General features: G+C 47.3%; 1 protein-coding gene across 1 annotated transcript in view; it reads left to right on the forward strand.

The window, feature by feature from the left end:
* The first annotated feature begins 8241 nt into the window (after positions 1-8241).
* The window catches only part of PAK5 (p21 (RAC1) activated kinase 5), a 157899-nt gene continuing 148832 nt past the window's right edge, over positions 8242-17308 (forward strand). The window contains exon 1 of the mRNA XM_044454402.1: positions 8242-8334. The gene's annotated coding sequence lies outside the window, so the exon portion shown is untranslated. The remainder of the gene's footprint in view (positions 8335-17308) is intronic.

Genomic DNA, 17308 nt, shown 5'->3' on the forward strand with positions numbered 1-17308 from the left:
TGAAGCACTACAGTTCAGTGTGGGCTTCCTTTCTGTGGTGGCCCTTCTAAAGTTCAGGGGCTCAGACGATGTCAGTCTTGCCAGTGCTGCCGTTTGGGTAGAACCCTTTTACAAGGAGGAGTCGGAAGGGAGGAAAGGAGTAACTCTCCAAGGTCAGCAGTCCATCTTATGGTGACCAAACAACACTGAAGACGAGCACTGCTAGGATCCTGAAGAGCACGGCATTGTTCTGCCTGGGGATGAAAGGAGGGAAGCGAGAGGAGAGGCCATTCATTCCTGGTGCCACTTCAGAAGCACACTTTTCAGGGTGTGCTCCGACACAGAATTCTGTTCTTGGGCAGGCCAAATGGATCAACAGTGTGCAAAGCTTTTTCCATGGCTGATCCTGAGGTCAGCTCAAGCAACATGATGAGACCAAAGAATAATTACGCACGTATTGACTCATCAAAGCCAGTGAAGCTGCTTCTTATAGGAAGTGCTGCTAAAAATGCATTCTCACACTCCAAACCTCTTCAGGATGCTCTGCGAACAGTTCCAACTTAAGCCAGAGGCTAGGGAAAGAAACCTCCACATGTAATCACACCAGCCGAAGCTGCAGAGGTGGTTGCCATGTTGCTCAGCGGCTGCAAAGAACCAGCCTTGTGTTCCTTTCATAATCGGTCATCCCTAAATTGTGCCCTCCAGATGTTTAGCACTACAATTCCCAGCACCCCCATCATTGGTCTTGCTGGCTGGGGAAGATGGGAGGTGAAATTCAGCACACCTGGAAAGAACCAGCTTGGGGAAGGCTGTTCAGTCCTATATTCATTGGCATGCGAGTAAGTCCTATTAAATTCAGTGGGACTTACTTCTGAGTAGATATGTAGAGGCTTGCTCTGTTACTGTGCCATACGCTTTCATGGGCAAAGACCGCTTTCACAAATGCTTTCAGAGCCGTGATTCAAGTGGCTGAATATAACAGGAAGAAAAAGGGAAGGAAATGCTTGCTTTCCAAAGTGTGGCAGAAACGTCAGTAGAGAGAGGCATGCCACCGCAATACCCGGCACACAAAGTGACTGACTGCTTCGTATATTGTTGCTCAGCCTCTTGTGACTTTCTCATGCATTGGACAAAGCTGGCTCTGGTCTGCAAAAGCTAACACCACCACCACAACGCTGCCTGCCTTTACAATAGATGTGGGCAACACATGGCCTAAGGCTGCCTTCATACAAGCACATGTGTGTGCATTCATGTGCATACACACACTTACAGATCCTTTCTTGTGCCCCAGAGTGGTATAGTGGTTAAAGTGTCAGACCGAGGCTCAGGCGATCTGGGTTCTAGTCCCCATTCATTTACAAAGCCCACTGGGTGACTTTGGGCCAGGTACTGTGTCTCAGCCTAGCCTAGCCCACAGGGTTGTTGTGCGCATAAACTGGAGAGGAGGAGAACCTCGAAATCTGACTTGAGTTGCTTGTAAGAAAGTTGGGGCATAAATGGGCACCCATAATCATATTCATACTGCTGGATTTACCACCAAAATTTGACAATGTGGCAGCACAAAGAAGGCATTTTCTCACTTTCACTTGAACAAGCTGAATTTTGCAAAGAAAATTCAGCTGTGCACAGCAAAAAGAAAAATAGACCCCTTGTCATGCCCATGCCACCAAATATTAATGGTGAATTTGGTAGTGAGGTAGAAGTACAGCTCCTGATGAGTTTAGGGGGGAAGGATTGCCCCTAGATCCCCAGGCATTGCTCACTCCTCCTTTAATATGCTACCAGATGCTTAGGTGTTTCACACCAACTCAGAAAGTTTTTTTTCTTCAGATGTTTTGGACCTCATTTCCCATGAACCCCAGCTAATGTGGTCAATGGTGAAGAATGCTGAGAGGTGCAGTGTGAAACATCTGGAAGGCACCAGCGTTTTTGCGGGGAGGCAGGTTGCACTAAAGGATATTAGTGCCTTTGACAAAGTGCCCCATGTCACCTTGATTACCAAACCAGCAAAAAGTGGGCTAGACAGTGCAACCATTAGGTGGACCATTTCCAAAACACGTGAAGTGCTAGTTCCACTATACTCAGCACTAGTCCATCCTCGCCTGGAGTACTGTGTCCCGTTCTAGGCCCCTAAGTTGAAAAAAGATGCAGACAAGCTGGAAAGGGGACAGAGGAGGGCAACAAGGATGATCCAGGGAGTGGAGGTGAAGCCCTGTGAGGAAAGATGGAGAGAACTGGGCATGTTCAGCCTCAGGAAGAGAAGACTGAGGGGAGATATGAGAACACTCTACAAGTACCTTGAAGGCTATCTCATAGAGGAAGGTCAAGATCTCTTCCGGTTCATGCCAGAGTGCAGGACACACAATGATGGACTTGTTAAAAGAAACCAGATTTAGACTAGACCCCAGGAAGAATTTCCTCACTGTCAGTGCAATGCGACAGTGGAACCTATTACCTGGGGAGGCTGTGAGCTCTCCCTCGCTGGAGGCATTCAGAAAGAAGCCAGGCAGACATCTGAGTGGGCCGGTGTAACTCAGTGTCCTGCAGCAGCAGGGGGTTGGACCCCCACGGCCTTCCGGCCCCGTCCAACTCTCCTATTCTATGATTCTATGATATCATTGGTCAAGGTTACAGATGGCACTTCTTATCAGTGTTTTGCCTCCATTTTGGAAAGTGGCATGTATGAAAGCCTTCTCTAGTTCGGCAAATGTTTCCAGAATTTTCCCCAACTGAAAGCTTGTCAGCTATGAAAGGGGGAGGATTCACAAAGCCAATTAAGATTAAACCGACAGCTTTCAGAAAGGGAAACCAAGCATGAGGTGAACCTTATAATAGGAAATATTCCAGGTCCTAAAAAGCTGCCTTGGAAAAATGTGCAAGACTGATACAGTTAAAGAATCATACTTTTCTTGGATGAACAGCTTGTGGAGAGTTAGCTATATGTATTTCACAAGTGCCATTGCTTCAGTAGCTGAGCATGCCCCTTCTGATAACGCAGGTGATTTTTCTGTATTTATTCTTGACCCAATGATGCCAAGTATTTTATTAGGGCTTTGCCAAGAAGATAAATAACTAACTGTCTGGTTCACAGAAAGCCAGTATCAATTTATATTGGGATGACATGTGCATCCCAGAGCAATTTGAAAGTTTGCTGCAGCACCTGAGTTTCACCCAGTTTTGGCAATAGTCCCTTGACTTTTGCTGACAGTATGGAACATATGATTGGATGTGCTGGCTGTATTTTGCAGAAGTCTAAAGTCTCATGTGCCAGTGTGTGACGGCATCTCACACGGATCTGCCCCTCAGAGCCTGTTGAGTGATGGGCCGCCCAGGTTTCCCCGATGGCCACACCCCTTTTCTGGCCACACCCCCTTTTCTGAGCCGCTGAGCATGTGGTGGCTCCACAGATTTGTTTTACTCCCCCCCCTCCACTCAAAAAGTGGCTACTGGGGCTTAGTTACTGGCAGTAAGCCCCCTAAGCTCCAATAGGCAGGTGGTTTGGGTGCTTTGGCCATGCGCCACTCTCTTTGCCTTTGGTGCCCCCACTGGGATATAGCTACGGAGAGCTTCTCCAAAATGCTGTGCACTTGCTTCAGGCCACCCGGACTGGAATGCAGCATTGTTGTTTAATCCAAATAAGTTACCCCTCTCTGCAGCCTGCTAAGAGAGGAGCTTCAAAAACATGGTTACAGTGAGTGCATCTGCCACAGATACTGCTTCATCTATTCTTGTAGGCCTTTTTCATTTATATTTTTTCCTGTCTACAAAGATAATCCAGATTCCTAATGGATAAGTAGCAGGATTAGCTGCTTATTAATGAATGATCTGGGTACAGGAAAAGGCTTCACGTCAGCCTTTGAGGAAATCAACCTTGTGCAAGGAGACTCTGAGCAAGGAACTGTCTACGAGGGGTCACAGAGACGCAGCATCCACAGGGATCGATCACACGCCCAGGGAAGGAGCACGCCAGCCGCTGGGCTGGGAGCAGAGCCAAGTTGCACAACCCAAGACAGGCCAAGCCAGGCTCCAGAGGAGGCAGCTCCTGAACAGACAGATCAGAAACAAGAACCACAGGCCAAGGCCAGGAAAAGGTCAGGCCCCTACAGCATCCATTGATAGGCAGCTGCACCAGCGGTAAACAGCCAGGCCTTTGTATTGAGTGTATCCCTGCGGCATGCACATTTTATTTGGGTATGTGTGGGTGTGAAAGAGAGATTACATGTGTGCACATGGGCCCAATACTGATTAACAGAGCAATTGCTCAACAAAATCTGTGAAATGACTGAATTTGGACAACGTGAAAAACCACGGTAGTTTTTTACCATGGTTGGTCTGTTGTGTTATCTAAACCCAGTCATGGTATTTCACCATAGTAAGTCTTGTCACTGGAAACCACTATTGTTTTCTGTATCACCATGGCTTGTCTTGCTTGTCATGGTTTCAACAGTCCTGGTGTGCAACTACCACAGAATACTCTGGAATAAGTGCCAACTGCAGGAGCCACTCCAGCCTCTGTGTGTGAACCAGTGAGGAAGAGGCAGGCAGCATGGACAGGGGGAGATGCACCTTGAAATTGATTTTCAGGCACAGTAGCTGATGGGATACGTACCAATAATGGGAGGACTGAGCAGAGAGGATGGAAACTACAATAACATAGAAACCACTTGGTTGTCTGTCAGGGACATCATGGTAAAAAAAGGGCAAACTGTGATAACCACATAGGATTGCTTGTTGCATTGTGCGAATCCAGCCAATGTCTCATTTTAACCATCTTGTCTTAGTTGCTTTCCTAGTCATTGTTGGACAGCATACACAAAATGATTCGCAAAAGGGTGAAAAGGATGATCTATTTGAAAAATGGGGGGAAATACGGGTGCTTTTTTTACCTTAATGTGTGTGTGGGGGGGAGTTTGGATATGTAAAGCCTTGATGGAATTAACATATTTTAAATGCTTTTAATAAGGCAGCATGATGATGGTATGATTTAGGCAATAAGACAGAGGCTAAATATTTCCAAAAAGAGGATTTTGAGAAGATGTGGGTGGCAGCTGCTGTAAGCTATGTGGTTCAGGTTTAAAAGCAGAGAGAAAATAGCCACAAACTGCTCATCCATATGTAGGTATAACCAGGAACGCTTAAGTAAACATCCCACTCTTTGTTTCCAGTTCTTGCCTGTCTGTGAAATGTCATGAACCAGGTTCCAAGAGATGCTGAATTTGCCATGAGTTTGAAAACAAAGTTAGAATGCCTTTCTCTCTTATTTTCCCCAGAATTCCCCATATTTTGAGCATCTCTAAATAAAACTGAAAGGACTTAACTTTCATGACCTGATCCACAGGCCTGTTCTGATCCACATGCAAGGCAGTCTCAGTGTGTACTCCCAACTGCACTCCCAACTAAGTTGTACCCAGAATTGTCACCCCCATTTTAATTCCAAAACTGCCGTGTTGATGGGGGAGTCTTTAGAACGGGGTGGGCACCATGTGATATTCCCAGTATTGCAGCCCACAACTCCAGCCATCTCTAGCCGATACAGCCAGTTTTTTGTGACGGTAGGCATAGGAGGGCAAAAGACTATCTGGAGGGGGTGGGGGGACAGTCATGTTGCTCAGCCCGGCTTTAGAACCAAGCCTTTATTTTCAGTGGAGACTAAAGGCCTGTCCCGCAGCTGAGTTAAGAAAGAGCACTGGGATGCAGTTCTTTGCTCATCATCACTCTGTGATCTCAAGAGAGCCATTCCAAACCGATGGAGCAAGGAGCATCAGAGACCGATGTGCATTAGCCGTGGAAATAGGACACGCAGGGACATGCTCCCTACATCTGCATCTGCCAGGGGCACGACAGCATATTTAACGAGGTACAGAAGCACCTACAGCCTCATACAGACCCGAAGGAACGTCTCCTTCCTTATATGCCCTCATGCCCTTTAAGATCTGTGGGAGAGGCCCTGCTCCGGGAGCCCTCCTTGAAGGAGGTCAAAAGGGCATCTACTTGGAGTAGAGCCTTCTCTGCGGTGGCGCCCAGACTATGGAATGTGCTCCCCAGAGAGGTTCGCCTAGCACCAAGCCTATATTCCTTTTGGTGCCAGGTTAAAACCTTTTTATTTAAACACCATTTTTAGAATTAGAGTTTTTAGATTTTTAAACTTAACAGTCACATTTTATCTTATTTTATTTTATTTATTATTTTAGTCATTGTTATTTACTTTTTCATGGTTGTGATTTATTCTCTTTTGTTTATTATTGGTTTCATGTTATTCTGATTAGTAATGATTGTATTTATTAAGATCTATTTATTGCTATTTATTATATTATGGATTCTATTTTTATTGTTTTGATTTTATACTCTGTAAGCCTTCTTGAGATGTTTGTGAAAAGATGGGATAAAAATGTTTTATTAAATGAAAATTAAAAATATGCACCACGCACCAAAGAGCATCAACACCAGCAGAATGCCTCATTCATCAGGACTGGCTGACAGTCATAAAGATGTGAGGTGCCTGCTCTAACAGGGGAGCTTTTGGCTGTGGGGAGGTATAAAAAAGAAATAAACAACAACATAAAAGCCTCATTCTCACCTCATTCAGCTGCCAGAGCGAGGAAGGTCTGTCAGGCGCTCTCACTGTGCTTTGAAAACGTCCTGGAGCTGCTGTCCCCCTCCAGTCCACTCTCTGTCCCACTAACCTTTGCATCAGCCTGGCCGATCCTTCACCCCATCCTTTTCCTCTGTCTGGGAGTGGTGAATCCCCTGCAGATTTGGTGGGCTCCAAAGACCCAGAAACAGACCAAACCTCATCCATAACCTAAGGAATTCTACTCAATGGCCATTGAAATGCATCACTTCCTTCTGACAATTTCTTCAGGTAATGCACCTGTATTTATTTATTTTTAATAAATAAACAATTTATTTATTTATTATGAATTTATTTATTCAAAGCTTTGTTATCCGTCCTTCACAATGTCTCATTTCTGAATGGCCTTTGCAGTGTATGAAACCAGTGGATCCAGATACTTATCCGAATTGGCCCTGAATCTGTAAACTGCTCTGTGTCAAACCATGACACTCCCGTTCTGCATCACCATAGAAATCCAATGGGGATCCCCTGCAGTGTGCAGGATTTCAGTCCTTCCCATGGGATTTCCATGGCCACTCAGAGGGTTATTTCCCAGAGATAACGAAATAGCAAAAAAGTAATTTTCTTAGTAGTTCCATCTATTGGTTTGTGTTTTCCAAATGAGTAGCTTGCAGAATCAGAGTCCATCCCGGTGCATTTCTGGAGTGGTCAGAGCACTGGGCTAAGACTGGAGAGCCCTGCTTTCAAATCCCCACTCAGTCATGAAATGCACTACTACATGGTCTTAGACCAGCCTTTGTTGCTCTAACCTACCTCCCAGGTTTGTTGTGAGGTTATAGCTGTATGTGACCCTCCAGGAATTAAATACTTGGGCTGGGCTTCTTGGAGGAAGGGTGAAATTAAAATGCAATAATAAAATTAACAATAACAATATCTTAATGGACAGTCTTACATCCAACCATGCTATCCTGGCCATGTCTACTCAGAAGCAAGGCTGATTAGGCTCAGTGAGACCCCCCACCACCCCCAGTAAGGGTCTATAGGATTGCAGCCTGAATCATTTTATGATTGGATGCTAAGTGGTATTTCGATGGTGGAAGAAGGACTGTGGATTGCAACTGCTGGGCCATCTCAGGATGATGATCCATTAGAATTAACATCAGCAGAGACTGCTGTTTCCAGTGACAGTGGGGTGGTGCATCCATGCCAGCTTTCAGTCTGAACTTGGAAGGCACTATCGCTGGTGCTGAATCGTATCCCCAGAGCAGGTTCGGCATCATGGAAAGCGCCTTTAAAGTTCAGGCTGAAATCCGGGGTGGATACACCGCCCCAGAGAAATCGGACCCACCACCCGCCGCTGATGCGCGTGCCAAAACGACTGGATTGTGGCGATGTGCCCCGGTTTGCTTGACTATCTCCACGGTTCCTTAGTCCCCTCTGCCCTCATGAGCGTGAACCCGAGCAGACCACCGCGGATGCACGGGCTTCTGCCACAGGAGCCCCCAAGCGCTCGCCAGCTTTGTCTTTCCCAGGTTCGGGGAGCGCTTCTTGCCGCGCTCGCCGCCGCGCACCTCCGGGCGTGGCCACTGAGGGGCGATGTTGAGCTCCGGCCGGCGGCAGCCCGGATGTAGCCTCTGCCGCCGCCGCCGCCGAGCGGTGCCTACTTGCCTGCCTCTGCCGCCTGTCTGCCAAGTGACACACCGCGGCGAGCAGGAACATGGCGCTCGGAGCGACGTAGCGGCGGAGGAGAGGCAATCCCGTCGACGAGCCGGCAGCCCTCGGTAAGGATGCTCTCGCACGGGGCGGGGGGCGGCGTGCGGACGGGATGCGTGGCCCGGCGCCGGACTCCTCGGCTGCACCCAGCGCCAGCGGCAGCATCCACAGCCCATCCCGATGAGGAGATGGGCCCGGGGGTGGGGTGGGGTGGGCGCACCCCGCTTGCCGGAGCCTTTGTCAGGCTCCCGGCGTGGCACGTCTCCGTGCGCGGCGCCGCCTGCTCCCGGGCTGCGCTTGGCGCGCCGAGCCCGGGCAGCATCGCCTGGGAGAGCGGGAGGAAGCCGCGGCGGGTGGGTGTGGATTGTGCCATGGCTGGTGCTGCGCGGAGGCAGAGCGAGCGAGGCAAGGGGCGACCGCCGCGCTTCCCAGCCGCCAGCCCTCGCTCTTCCCCGCGAGGTGCCTTTGGAGCGGGGCTGGAGCAGCGGCGCCGTCGTGTCCCGCTGTGTGGGGGCTCCTGGCCCGGGGGCCGAGAGGACGGGCACACGCGTGTCGTGCGGCCCAGCGCGTGTGCATTCGTGTGCACGCAGGGAGCCTTTCTGGAAGTAGACGCCGCTCACACGCGCGCTGCCCAGGCTGGGGTGCGCAGCCCAGAAGGCGCTGGGTTCAAACTGTGCCTCACAGGTAGATTGAGCCACATCGACAAGCCGCTGCGTGTGCAAACTCACAGATACCGGCACACATTGGAGGTGGGGGGCACTGAGGAACTGAAGGGGGCGACCCAGACCCAGAGCCCGGTGAGCCTGTTTTCTCAGGGATTAAAGACTGGGCGCGAAACTGGAAAAATCACAACTCTGCATGTGCTGTGCGGTAAGCCCAATGACCCCATGTCATTTTACATGTTGAGGAGGTAGGAAAACCAAAAGAAAAAACCCAGCGTCATCCCAGACCTCATGAAAGCATGCTCTGGTTTGAGACTCTGACAAGGAAAGTTGGCTCCTTGTGAATCACATGCTACTTACGCTACTTTGGTTTGATTCTTTAATGGTGGTGCATGGCTGAAAGAAAAAACAGGCTAAGCAATCTTCATCTTGATATGCATAAAATAAAATGAGCTAAACATGTATATAACAACATCTTGGGCTAAATAGATGGACCCAACCATGTAAAGATTGTGAATTTTCTTCAAATTTTCAACAGGGAATTAAGTGTTGTGTCTTCATTCTAGCGAGCTCAATATAACAGCTGAGTAGTGGACAGCATCAAGTAGCAGAAATTGTTGTACATCTGTGGCTCTACAGCACCATCCTGTACAGGTTTACCTAGAAGTAAACCTCAATGTATTCAGTAGGGCTTACTTTGAAGAAAGTGTAGGTTATTTTTCAGCCTTAAAAAAAGCAAAAAGCAAAAAACAAAAAAGCTGTGGTCCTTTTCATGCTTGAGATGCACACACACAGGTGTGTGTAAGTTGTCTTTGAAGCCAAAAAAAAAAAAAAATCACTTTTCTTTAGCAGTCAAATATTGCATAGAAGCACAGCCTAAGAATAGAACGGCACATTGAGAGAGTCACAATCTAGGCACGAGGCAGGAAATCTTGGAGATGTGCCAAAGAAATCAATAGAAGATAACATCAAGTCTTTTTGATTACTCTGATTTTTTGTAAAGGTCAAGCTTCCAAGCCACTTATTTTTCCCATTCTTTATATGAAAGCAAAGGAGCCCTTTTAGATGTTTCCTACTTCCTTTACCTTGCTCCTTGTAAGATCTATAAATGTGATGCTCTGGGATGAGATGTGATGGTACCCCCCTTCTAAAAAAATTCTAGGTTACTCCTGAATAATTTATCCCTGTCTGGTGTGGTTGAAGTGGTGGTGGGGAGACAACAACTACACTGCAGCTGACCTTGTTGTGGCATTAGGGGCATATACAAGACATTACACAGCAACGCAGATGAATGGCAAACGGAAATCATTTCTCCATTTTTACATTTGTATCCCAACTTTCAATAGCGAAGAAAGGGTATGATACTCCCCATAACCCTGAACATTTAAAGAAAGAGGAACATGGGGCAGGGGGTGGGGGGAGTCAAAATCCAGTATTTTTTTGGCAGTGGCCACTGCTGATGCCAGTCCTGCCCCACCTGCATCACTGTCCTGGTACCTGACTATATATTTGTATTGGCCTGCATGCTGGCCCCACAGCCAGGGAAGCCTGCCAGAACCCACTGCTACAGGAGGAAGGGCCCTGGCGGACGCTTTGCTCATGTCTTCCTTCAGCCCTGGCCAGATGGATGGATGCTCCTTCATAACTTCATACTCGGGCACATGGACGTAGTGGTCAGGGAGAAGGGTTCTGGCCAAAGTCTCCCCCTGACTTGCTAGTTTTCTATGTGCAGGCACTGTGTGAAATGGTAGAGGACAGACACATGCTACAGCCTTAGTGAAAACTAGACCATGGACACATGGCTAGAGTAGAAGATGCTAGTGCCATGAACACTGAAAGACACAATGCACTGAACCTTCTATAAGTTGATTCCGGATCCGTCTTTCTCTTCTGTGTTCCAGATGCCTTTTGTCATTATGTTGCCCAGGTCCTCTCTGTACCTGTGAAGGCAGGAAAGGCCATCCCCCTTCAAAGATGTGAGCTGAGATCCAGCTGGTGCCTACAGAGGTGCAGCTGTTGCTTCCTGGAAGTGGGTAGGAGGAAGAGGTATCTTTGACCAGCAAGCCAAGAAACCCGAGCCATCTCTTTCTATTGTTCTGTATAAAGTAGGGAGGGCAACCTGTGACCCTTCAGATGTGATGGCCTGTAGCTCCCATCAGCCTTTGCCAGCATAGCCAATGGAGACAGGAGGGCCACTGGTTGCCCAGCTCTGCTATAGTGGTTTCTTGCAAACACAGGGCCTCTATGCTGCCTTCAAAGCTCACTGAAAGATTTAGGTGAGAGGGTTTCAGGTGGTTTTGGCGATAGCAATTCCTGTGTGGAATGTATCGCTGCTGTTTAAGGTTCTGGGGCTAGGAATGATTCTTTCCTTCAGCTTCACCTCGCGTCTTCTCATTCTCAGGAAGGCTAACACTGGCCACTTCCTCTTCCAACTGGACTTGGGATTAGATCTCACATGGTCCCAGGAGCGGCCCTACCATTAAACAGAGTGAGGTGCTTGCCTCAGGCAGCAGCTGCTGGGAAGTGGCAAGAAGGTGTACTCTGCACCCCTCTACCAGGCTGCTGTCTTCCAGTGTGTTGGAGGATGCAGGCCCTTTGGCTGGGTTCATACAATACAATAACCTGTGCTTTGGGGTGGAGTGTGGGTTGTCGAAAAATGGGCTATCATTTTGTCTACCTAGCTGCACTAGCAAGCCATGTCTTGTCAACCACAAACCACCCATTAAGAGAACCATGGTTTGTTGTTGGGTTATGAACTGTGGGTTATTCACCAGGGTTTCTTATCTCACCTGGATTCAACTCATGTTACAGCAACAGCCCATGATTCATCAAGAACCCACACTCAGCTTTTAAGTACAGGTTCTCATGCTGTCTAACCCAGTCATTGTTAGTGCTGAAGAAAAAGCCTAGCCAGCTTTTATAAATGGGATAGGAGGGAACACCTCTTTGTTCTTTGCCTTAGCCCTGCATGGTCCCTCACTTTCTGCTCAGGGTGGTACCTCCTAATGGACTGGGTGGTGTGCTTTCCTGCCAAACAGTCACTTCAGGGGGGTTCTCCTCTCCCTTTCAGACCCCTTTATTAGGATTTCCTTGCCTTTGGCTTCTAGCTTGAAGGTAGAAGTGCCTTAACTGACTGTCCTCTCTTCACACAGGAGTTCTGCAGATTCATATCCGTGTGTGCATGTTTGAAGGAATGTACAAATATAAATTTCAAGGATCTGGCCATTCTTTATTCTTAAAAGTGTTCTTTCTTTGTTGTCGCCTGTCTTCCCCAAGCTCTATCTTGAGATGCTTCCACACAATGCACACTTTCAACCAACGGTGCTTCCAAATCATTCTTCCCCAACTTGGTGCATCCCAGAAGCTTTGGATGCCATCACGCCTGATTGTCAATCCTCAGTAATACTGGGAATTACAGTAAAAAAAAATATCTGGAGGGTCCCAGGTTCAAGAAGGCTGTTTGAGATGGAAAGTTCTCAGCACTACCTACTAAATGACATTGTGGAGCTTCCATCTCTCCCACTTTAAGAGGTTTTCTCTGATAAGAAAAAAAGCAATAATAGGAAAACTTGGGAGGAAAGCATTTCACCTGGATCTCCTGTAAAATTATGTGCACGTGTCAAGGTGATGGTGCGACAGTAGCCCTGTCTGGAAGCACCCTAAATCTAAGGTTAACTAGGATTGCAGTCCTGTCTTCAGTCTTACCTATGTACCTCTCATCCTAGATACCGATTATTAATTTTTTCACCAAATGTGAATTGGGTAGCCAGTATGTTAGCAGCCACACACAAGAGGGAGGAATCAGCAGCCAGAAGGTTTTCAGATTTTTTAAAATCTGAAAACACACAGGGGAGCCTATCCCTTCCCAAGCAACCTAATAAGGCCCTAGCATGGTTAATTGTCTGAGAATGTTGACTGAATGCTGGAGAAAAGAATGGAAAACTGGGAGAAGGGAGGGGGGAACGGCATGGCATGGCATGGAACAGAGTTCTTGGAAGAGGGCATGGCTGGCTGGCTGGAACTCTGAGCAGGAACATTGTATCTTGCCAATATTTTGTTGCAGGTCCCACTTTTATCTACACAATTTTGAAAACAGTTAACAGTGTACAGCCCGTTTCAAAATGGCAACCACGCCCAATAGGTTTCATGTACACAACTATTCATATCTTCTGAACTTCTATGCTCAGTTTCTATAGGATGATTGTCTTCTGGGAACATTTCCAACAGATTTGTTTCCTCCTTTCCCCTTCTCTGGTTGTCCTAAGCTTATTGCTAAAATATCTACAAATGTGAATTTCTGCTCTTGTTTTAAGAAACCGGTGCCTCCATGGTGTATTGATTTTTGAACCTCATCTTGCTTGCCAACTGTACCTATTTAACTAGGACAGATATTTAGCTGTCTGAAATAGTTAAGCGACTTTGCTGGTATATACATGTGTATTTTAGAAGTATTAGCACTATACTAATAAATTGTAACAATGATACCGGGAGCCTCATCTATTGTTCAAAGAAGAGATCTTCCAGTGTTTCTTGAGATTTGTTTGCTTGTGACTTATACACAACCACCAGTGCCAAGAAAGTGCAAAGCTCAGGGAATGAAGATTTAGGGTGGATGCCAGGAAGTACTTCCTGATGGTTAGGACCCCGAGGGTATGGAACGGGCTTCTACAGGAGGTGGTTGAGGCCCCATCAGTGAGGGTGCTTAAGGATAGGCTGGACATGCACATGGTAGGCATGTCATGAGTGGAGCCGGCTGGAGCTGAGGGTCAGACTAGATGGCTCGGGAGAACCCTTCTGACTCACTCTGTCTCTCTGTTTCTATGTTTCTAAAACACATTTTTGTAGTTATGGAGGGTGCATAGTTAGTAGGCAGTGGTTTTCGGAAGCCTGTTTATAAGCCCCCTGGAGCCATCCATGTTTCTTATCTCTCTGCCTCTGCCTTGGCTCGCTTCCCTACACAGTGGCTCAGCGTCAATTTAACCTCTTGACCCTCAAGCAGTCCTTTCCCTTCTGAGCTTCACCATTTCTATTCCAGCTTCCCCCCTTTTCTTTCTGCCACAATTGTGCTCACAAGATTCTGCTCTTATCTCCTGAAGCTCAGGCCACTTCTCTGCAAAGCGCGTTCTTGGATGAACACTTAAGCTAGCCTGAAACATCAGACTGCCAGCAGCTGAGATGAAACGAACTTGGCATGAGGCTAAATCAGGACAGCATCACTTTTGATATGTCAAGCCAAACAGAGCCCACCGTCCTTGAACGGTGGTCTGCTTGGCACCTTGCAGACAGGGCCAGACATATCAATAGGCAGAGTGGGATGGCAGCAGATTTGGGGTGTCAGATAAGGGCAGCAAATTGTTATTTAATTGATTGTGCTTGTATTTGTACTGTTCTTCTGCCTTGGCTGCCAAATTAACTTGGGCAGCCTGGGGTACTGTTCAGTTTAACTTGGGTGGGGCACTCTGTCCTGGGCCGCAAAATGTCTTGGGTTGGCCGTATCAGTTATCTAGCCTTTTCATTACTTTAGTGAGCCATGTTTAGTTTGTTCTGGGTCTCAGGCAGTGCAGACCTCATCTATACTAAGTAGCTTTTTTATAAAGGAAAACCACTTTCACCTCATTATCTTTTCATTAATAACTTAACGTATTTGTAGTACTTTTTTGAAGACTCAGACTCAAAGCATTACCCTTGGGGATGGGCAGACTTATGGAATCTGCATTGGTTTTGTTTGGCTTTTTACTCAAAGCCAGAGGTCAGCTCCCAGAGACAAGTGAAAATTGTGGCTGCAGAGACAGAGTCAGATGCAAAAAGGATGATTCGGGGTGTGGGGCCAGGTATAGGACCCTTGCCTGTATCACCTACACCTGCGTTTCTGCACTTTGGGAAGTCTAACAGCAAAATGGGTCAGCAGCGTCACACGCATGAGCACCTGGTCCAAGACAGCTGGTTTTATATGTGAATCACTCTAAGGCTGAGAGAGGAATGATTCAAATAGGGTCAGCCTCTGCAGACCTTGATGCATTTTTCTTTTAATACATACAGTATTGTTCGCAATGTTTACATTAGTGGGAGCCTTGGAGATTTGCTGCAAAACACTCAGAGAACTGCTAGTAGAAATTGGTTTCCCTGCTACCCTGCTCTGTATTATCTGGGTTAATTCTTAACCTGCCTGTCAGGTAAGGCCATGGTGCTATCTTCGTTTTGCTAATTTGGAGAAGTGGCAGGAGGACAAGAAAGCTGTGGAGGTTGGGATTTACACTAATGGGCCAAGGCCAAGACATGAGAGATGATTTTGTTCAGGGTAATCAATGGCAGGTTTCCTCTGAAGTAATTCCTTTCATTTATTTAAAATGGGTTTTAGGCCACTTTTAAGGGTAGGACCCTCTGAAAGTAGTGTACTAGTTAAAGGCGATACAAACTTTGCAGAAGAAATACCATAGAAAATCAATCAATAAAGGTGCAATTTCAATGCTCTGCAAAGCAAAATTCCTATGCAAACATATGAAGCATTTGTGAATTGTCCAAACAGCTTTGGCTATTGGTTGTTGTAGAAATGGAGTGAATGAAAAAATGAAAGGAATTAAAGGAAGCATGGAGCAGGTTCCCAAGCTAATCTGCCCAGCAGGGAGGGCAAGCAGGGCAGGGCTTTCTCCATCCTGGCAGTCTTGTCCATGCGATCTCTCTTTACCTTGCTGCTCAGCTGCTTTCCTGCTGCTGAGATGAGCAGGACAGGAAGGTGGCAGGAATGGCAGGGAGGGGGCCATGATCTCTGCCCCCCCCCCATTCAAGATCCAGGAAAAGGCTGAGCAGCGAGACTTTGCATGCCCCCCTCTTTTCCCACTGCTCAGCTGTTTTCCAGTGCTCAGCTGAGCAGCATGGCAAATCGTTCACGTGGGAGTGGGGTATGGATGTACAGAGGTCTCGGTCTCTCTCTCTCTCTCTCTCTCTCTCTCTCTCTCTCTCTCTCTCTCTCTCTCTCTCTCTCTCGGCTTTGCCCAATATCCCCACCTCCACCAGCACTATGCAGCTCCTGCTCATGTTCCCCCCCACCCCACCCCCAGAAGCGCTGGTTGGAGGAACGTTCCCCGCTCCATCAGTTTAGCTTTGCACTTTCTGCTGATTCCAGTCTGCATTGCCCCGATGGGGCTGCATGGCTCAGATGCAGGTCCTTGGCCATGAAAAGGAAGCCCCCACCACCCATCAGTGCCGACCCCAGCTTTGGAGGGCCTCTGGGCAAGGCTCCCTCTGCACATGCCTTCACGGAGGTGCTTTCTCACCACCTTGCTCAGCAGCTCCCACTCCCTCCCTCGCTGATGCCACTCGCCTGCCTGACAGGAAGAGAGCCAGAGAGCATGTCAGCAGGAGCATCTGTGGCTCCTTTTCCTCCTCCCCACAGCCATCGTCTGGGCCAGAGTGTGAGGTCTGTGAACAAGCAGGTTTCAATGGGGAAAAGAAGCAGAAGGCTCCTGTTGGTGGGCCCCTGGCAACCGCCCTTTCATGCCTAGCCTTGACACTGCCCCTGCCCCTAGTGCAATTCAAGGGGAAGCTGAAGTCAATGTGATGAGTCCCTTCCCTTCCCTTTTCAGAACCGCAACCTACCCAAGTTTTATTTATTTTTAAATGAATACTAGTTCCAACAGATTTATGTGCACATGAGTCACAAACAACAATGCTTATCATTTTTTCATTTCAAGCAGGATGATTTATTGATCACACTTCTGATCTGTCCAAATAACCAATGTTTTCAGGATGGTGTGCAGATAAATTACAAACACAAATACAAGATAATCATAAAAGCATTAGAATAAAATGGCACAAGATAAAATCCTCAGCCAGGATAAAAATTGTAACATATAATAAAACCAAAAGTAAAATGAACAGCAGGGATGGAATAGTACAGAGGTCACACAGCATTAATACAGTTGCTAGGGGCCTAGGAAAATGCCATAATGCCTTTACATGAGGAAACACCATTGCTTTCAGTTTATTGTCAGACAAAATGGATGTGGTAGGAATCATTTTATTTAATTGGCTGCATTCAGACAGGATGGCAAGCCAGGGTTTTGGAGAATCTTGATTCATCCTTTAAGCACCATATTCTTGCCTGCCTGATCGCTTCTACTGCAAATGAGAGGGACTAAGCAAACCACACACCCTTAACCCACAGGTTCCTTATTGTGACGTCCCAGCTGGAACCCTGGCTTGTCCCTCCTCAAACAAGTCAGACTGATAAGCCATGATGCATTGTTGCTTTATGACTCTGGCCTAACATTCCCACTCCAGATGTCTTGACAAGTCAATTGCAACTTAAGGATTTTCCTGTTATATACATTTCGAAAGGAATGTAGTTGTGCACAGTCTACATATTTACAGCTAGGATCTC

The sequence above is a fragment of the Varanus komodoensis genome, unplaced genomic scaffold (assembly GCF_004798865.1).
Source record: "Varanus komodoensis strain SLA01 unplaced genomic scaffold, ASM479886v1 scaffold7_3, whole genome shotgun sequence".
Lineage (NCBI taxonomy): Eukaryota > Metazoa > Chordata > Lepidosauria > Squamata > Varanidae > Varanus > Varanus komodoensis.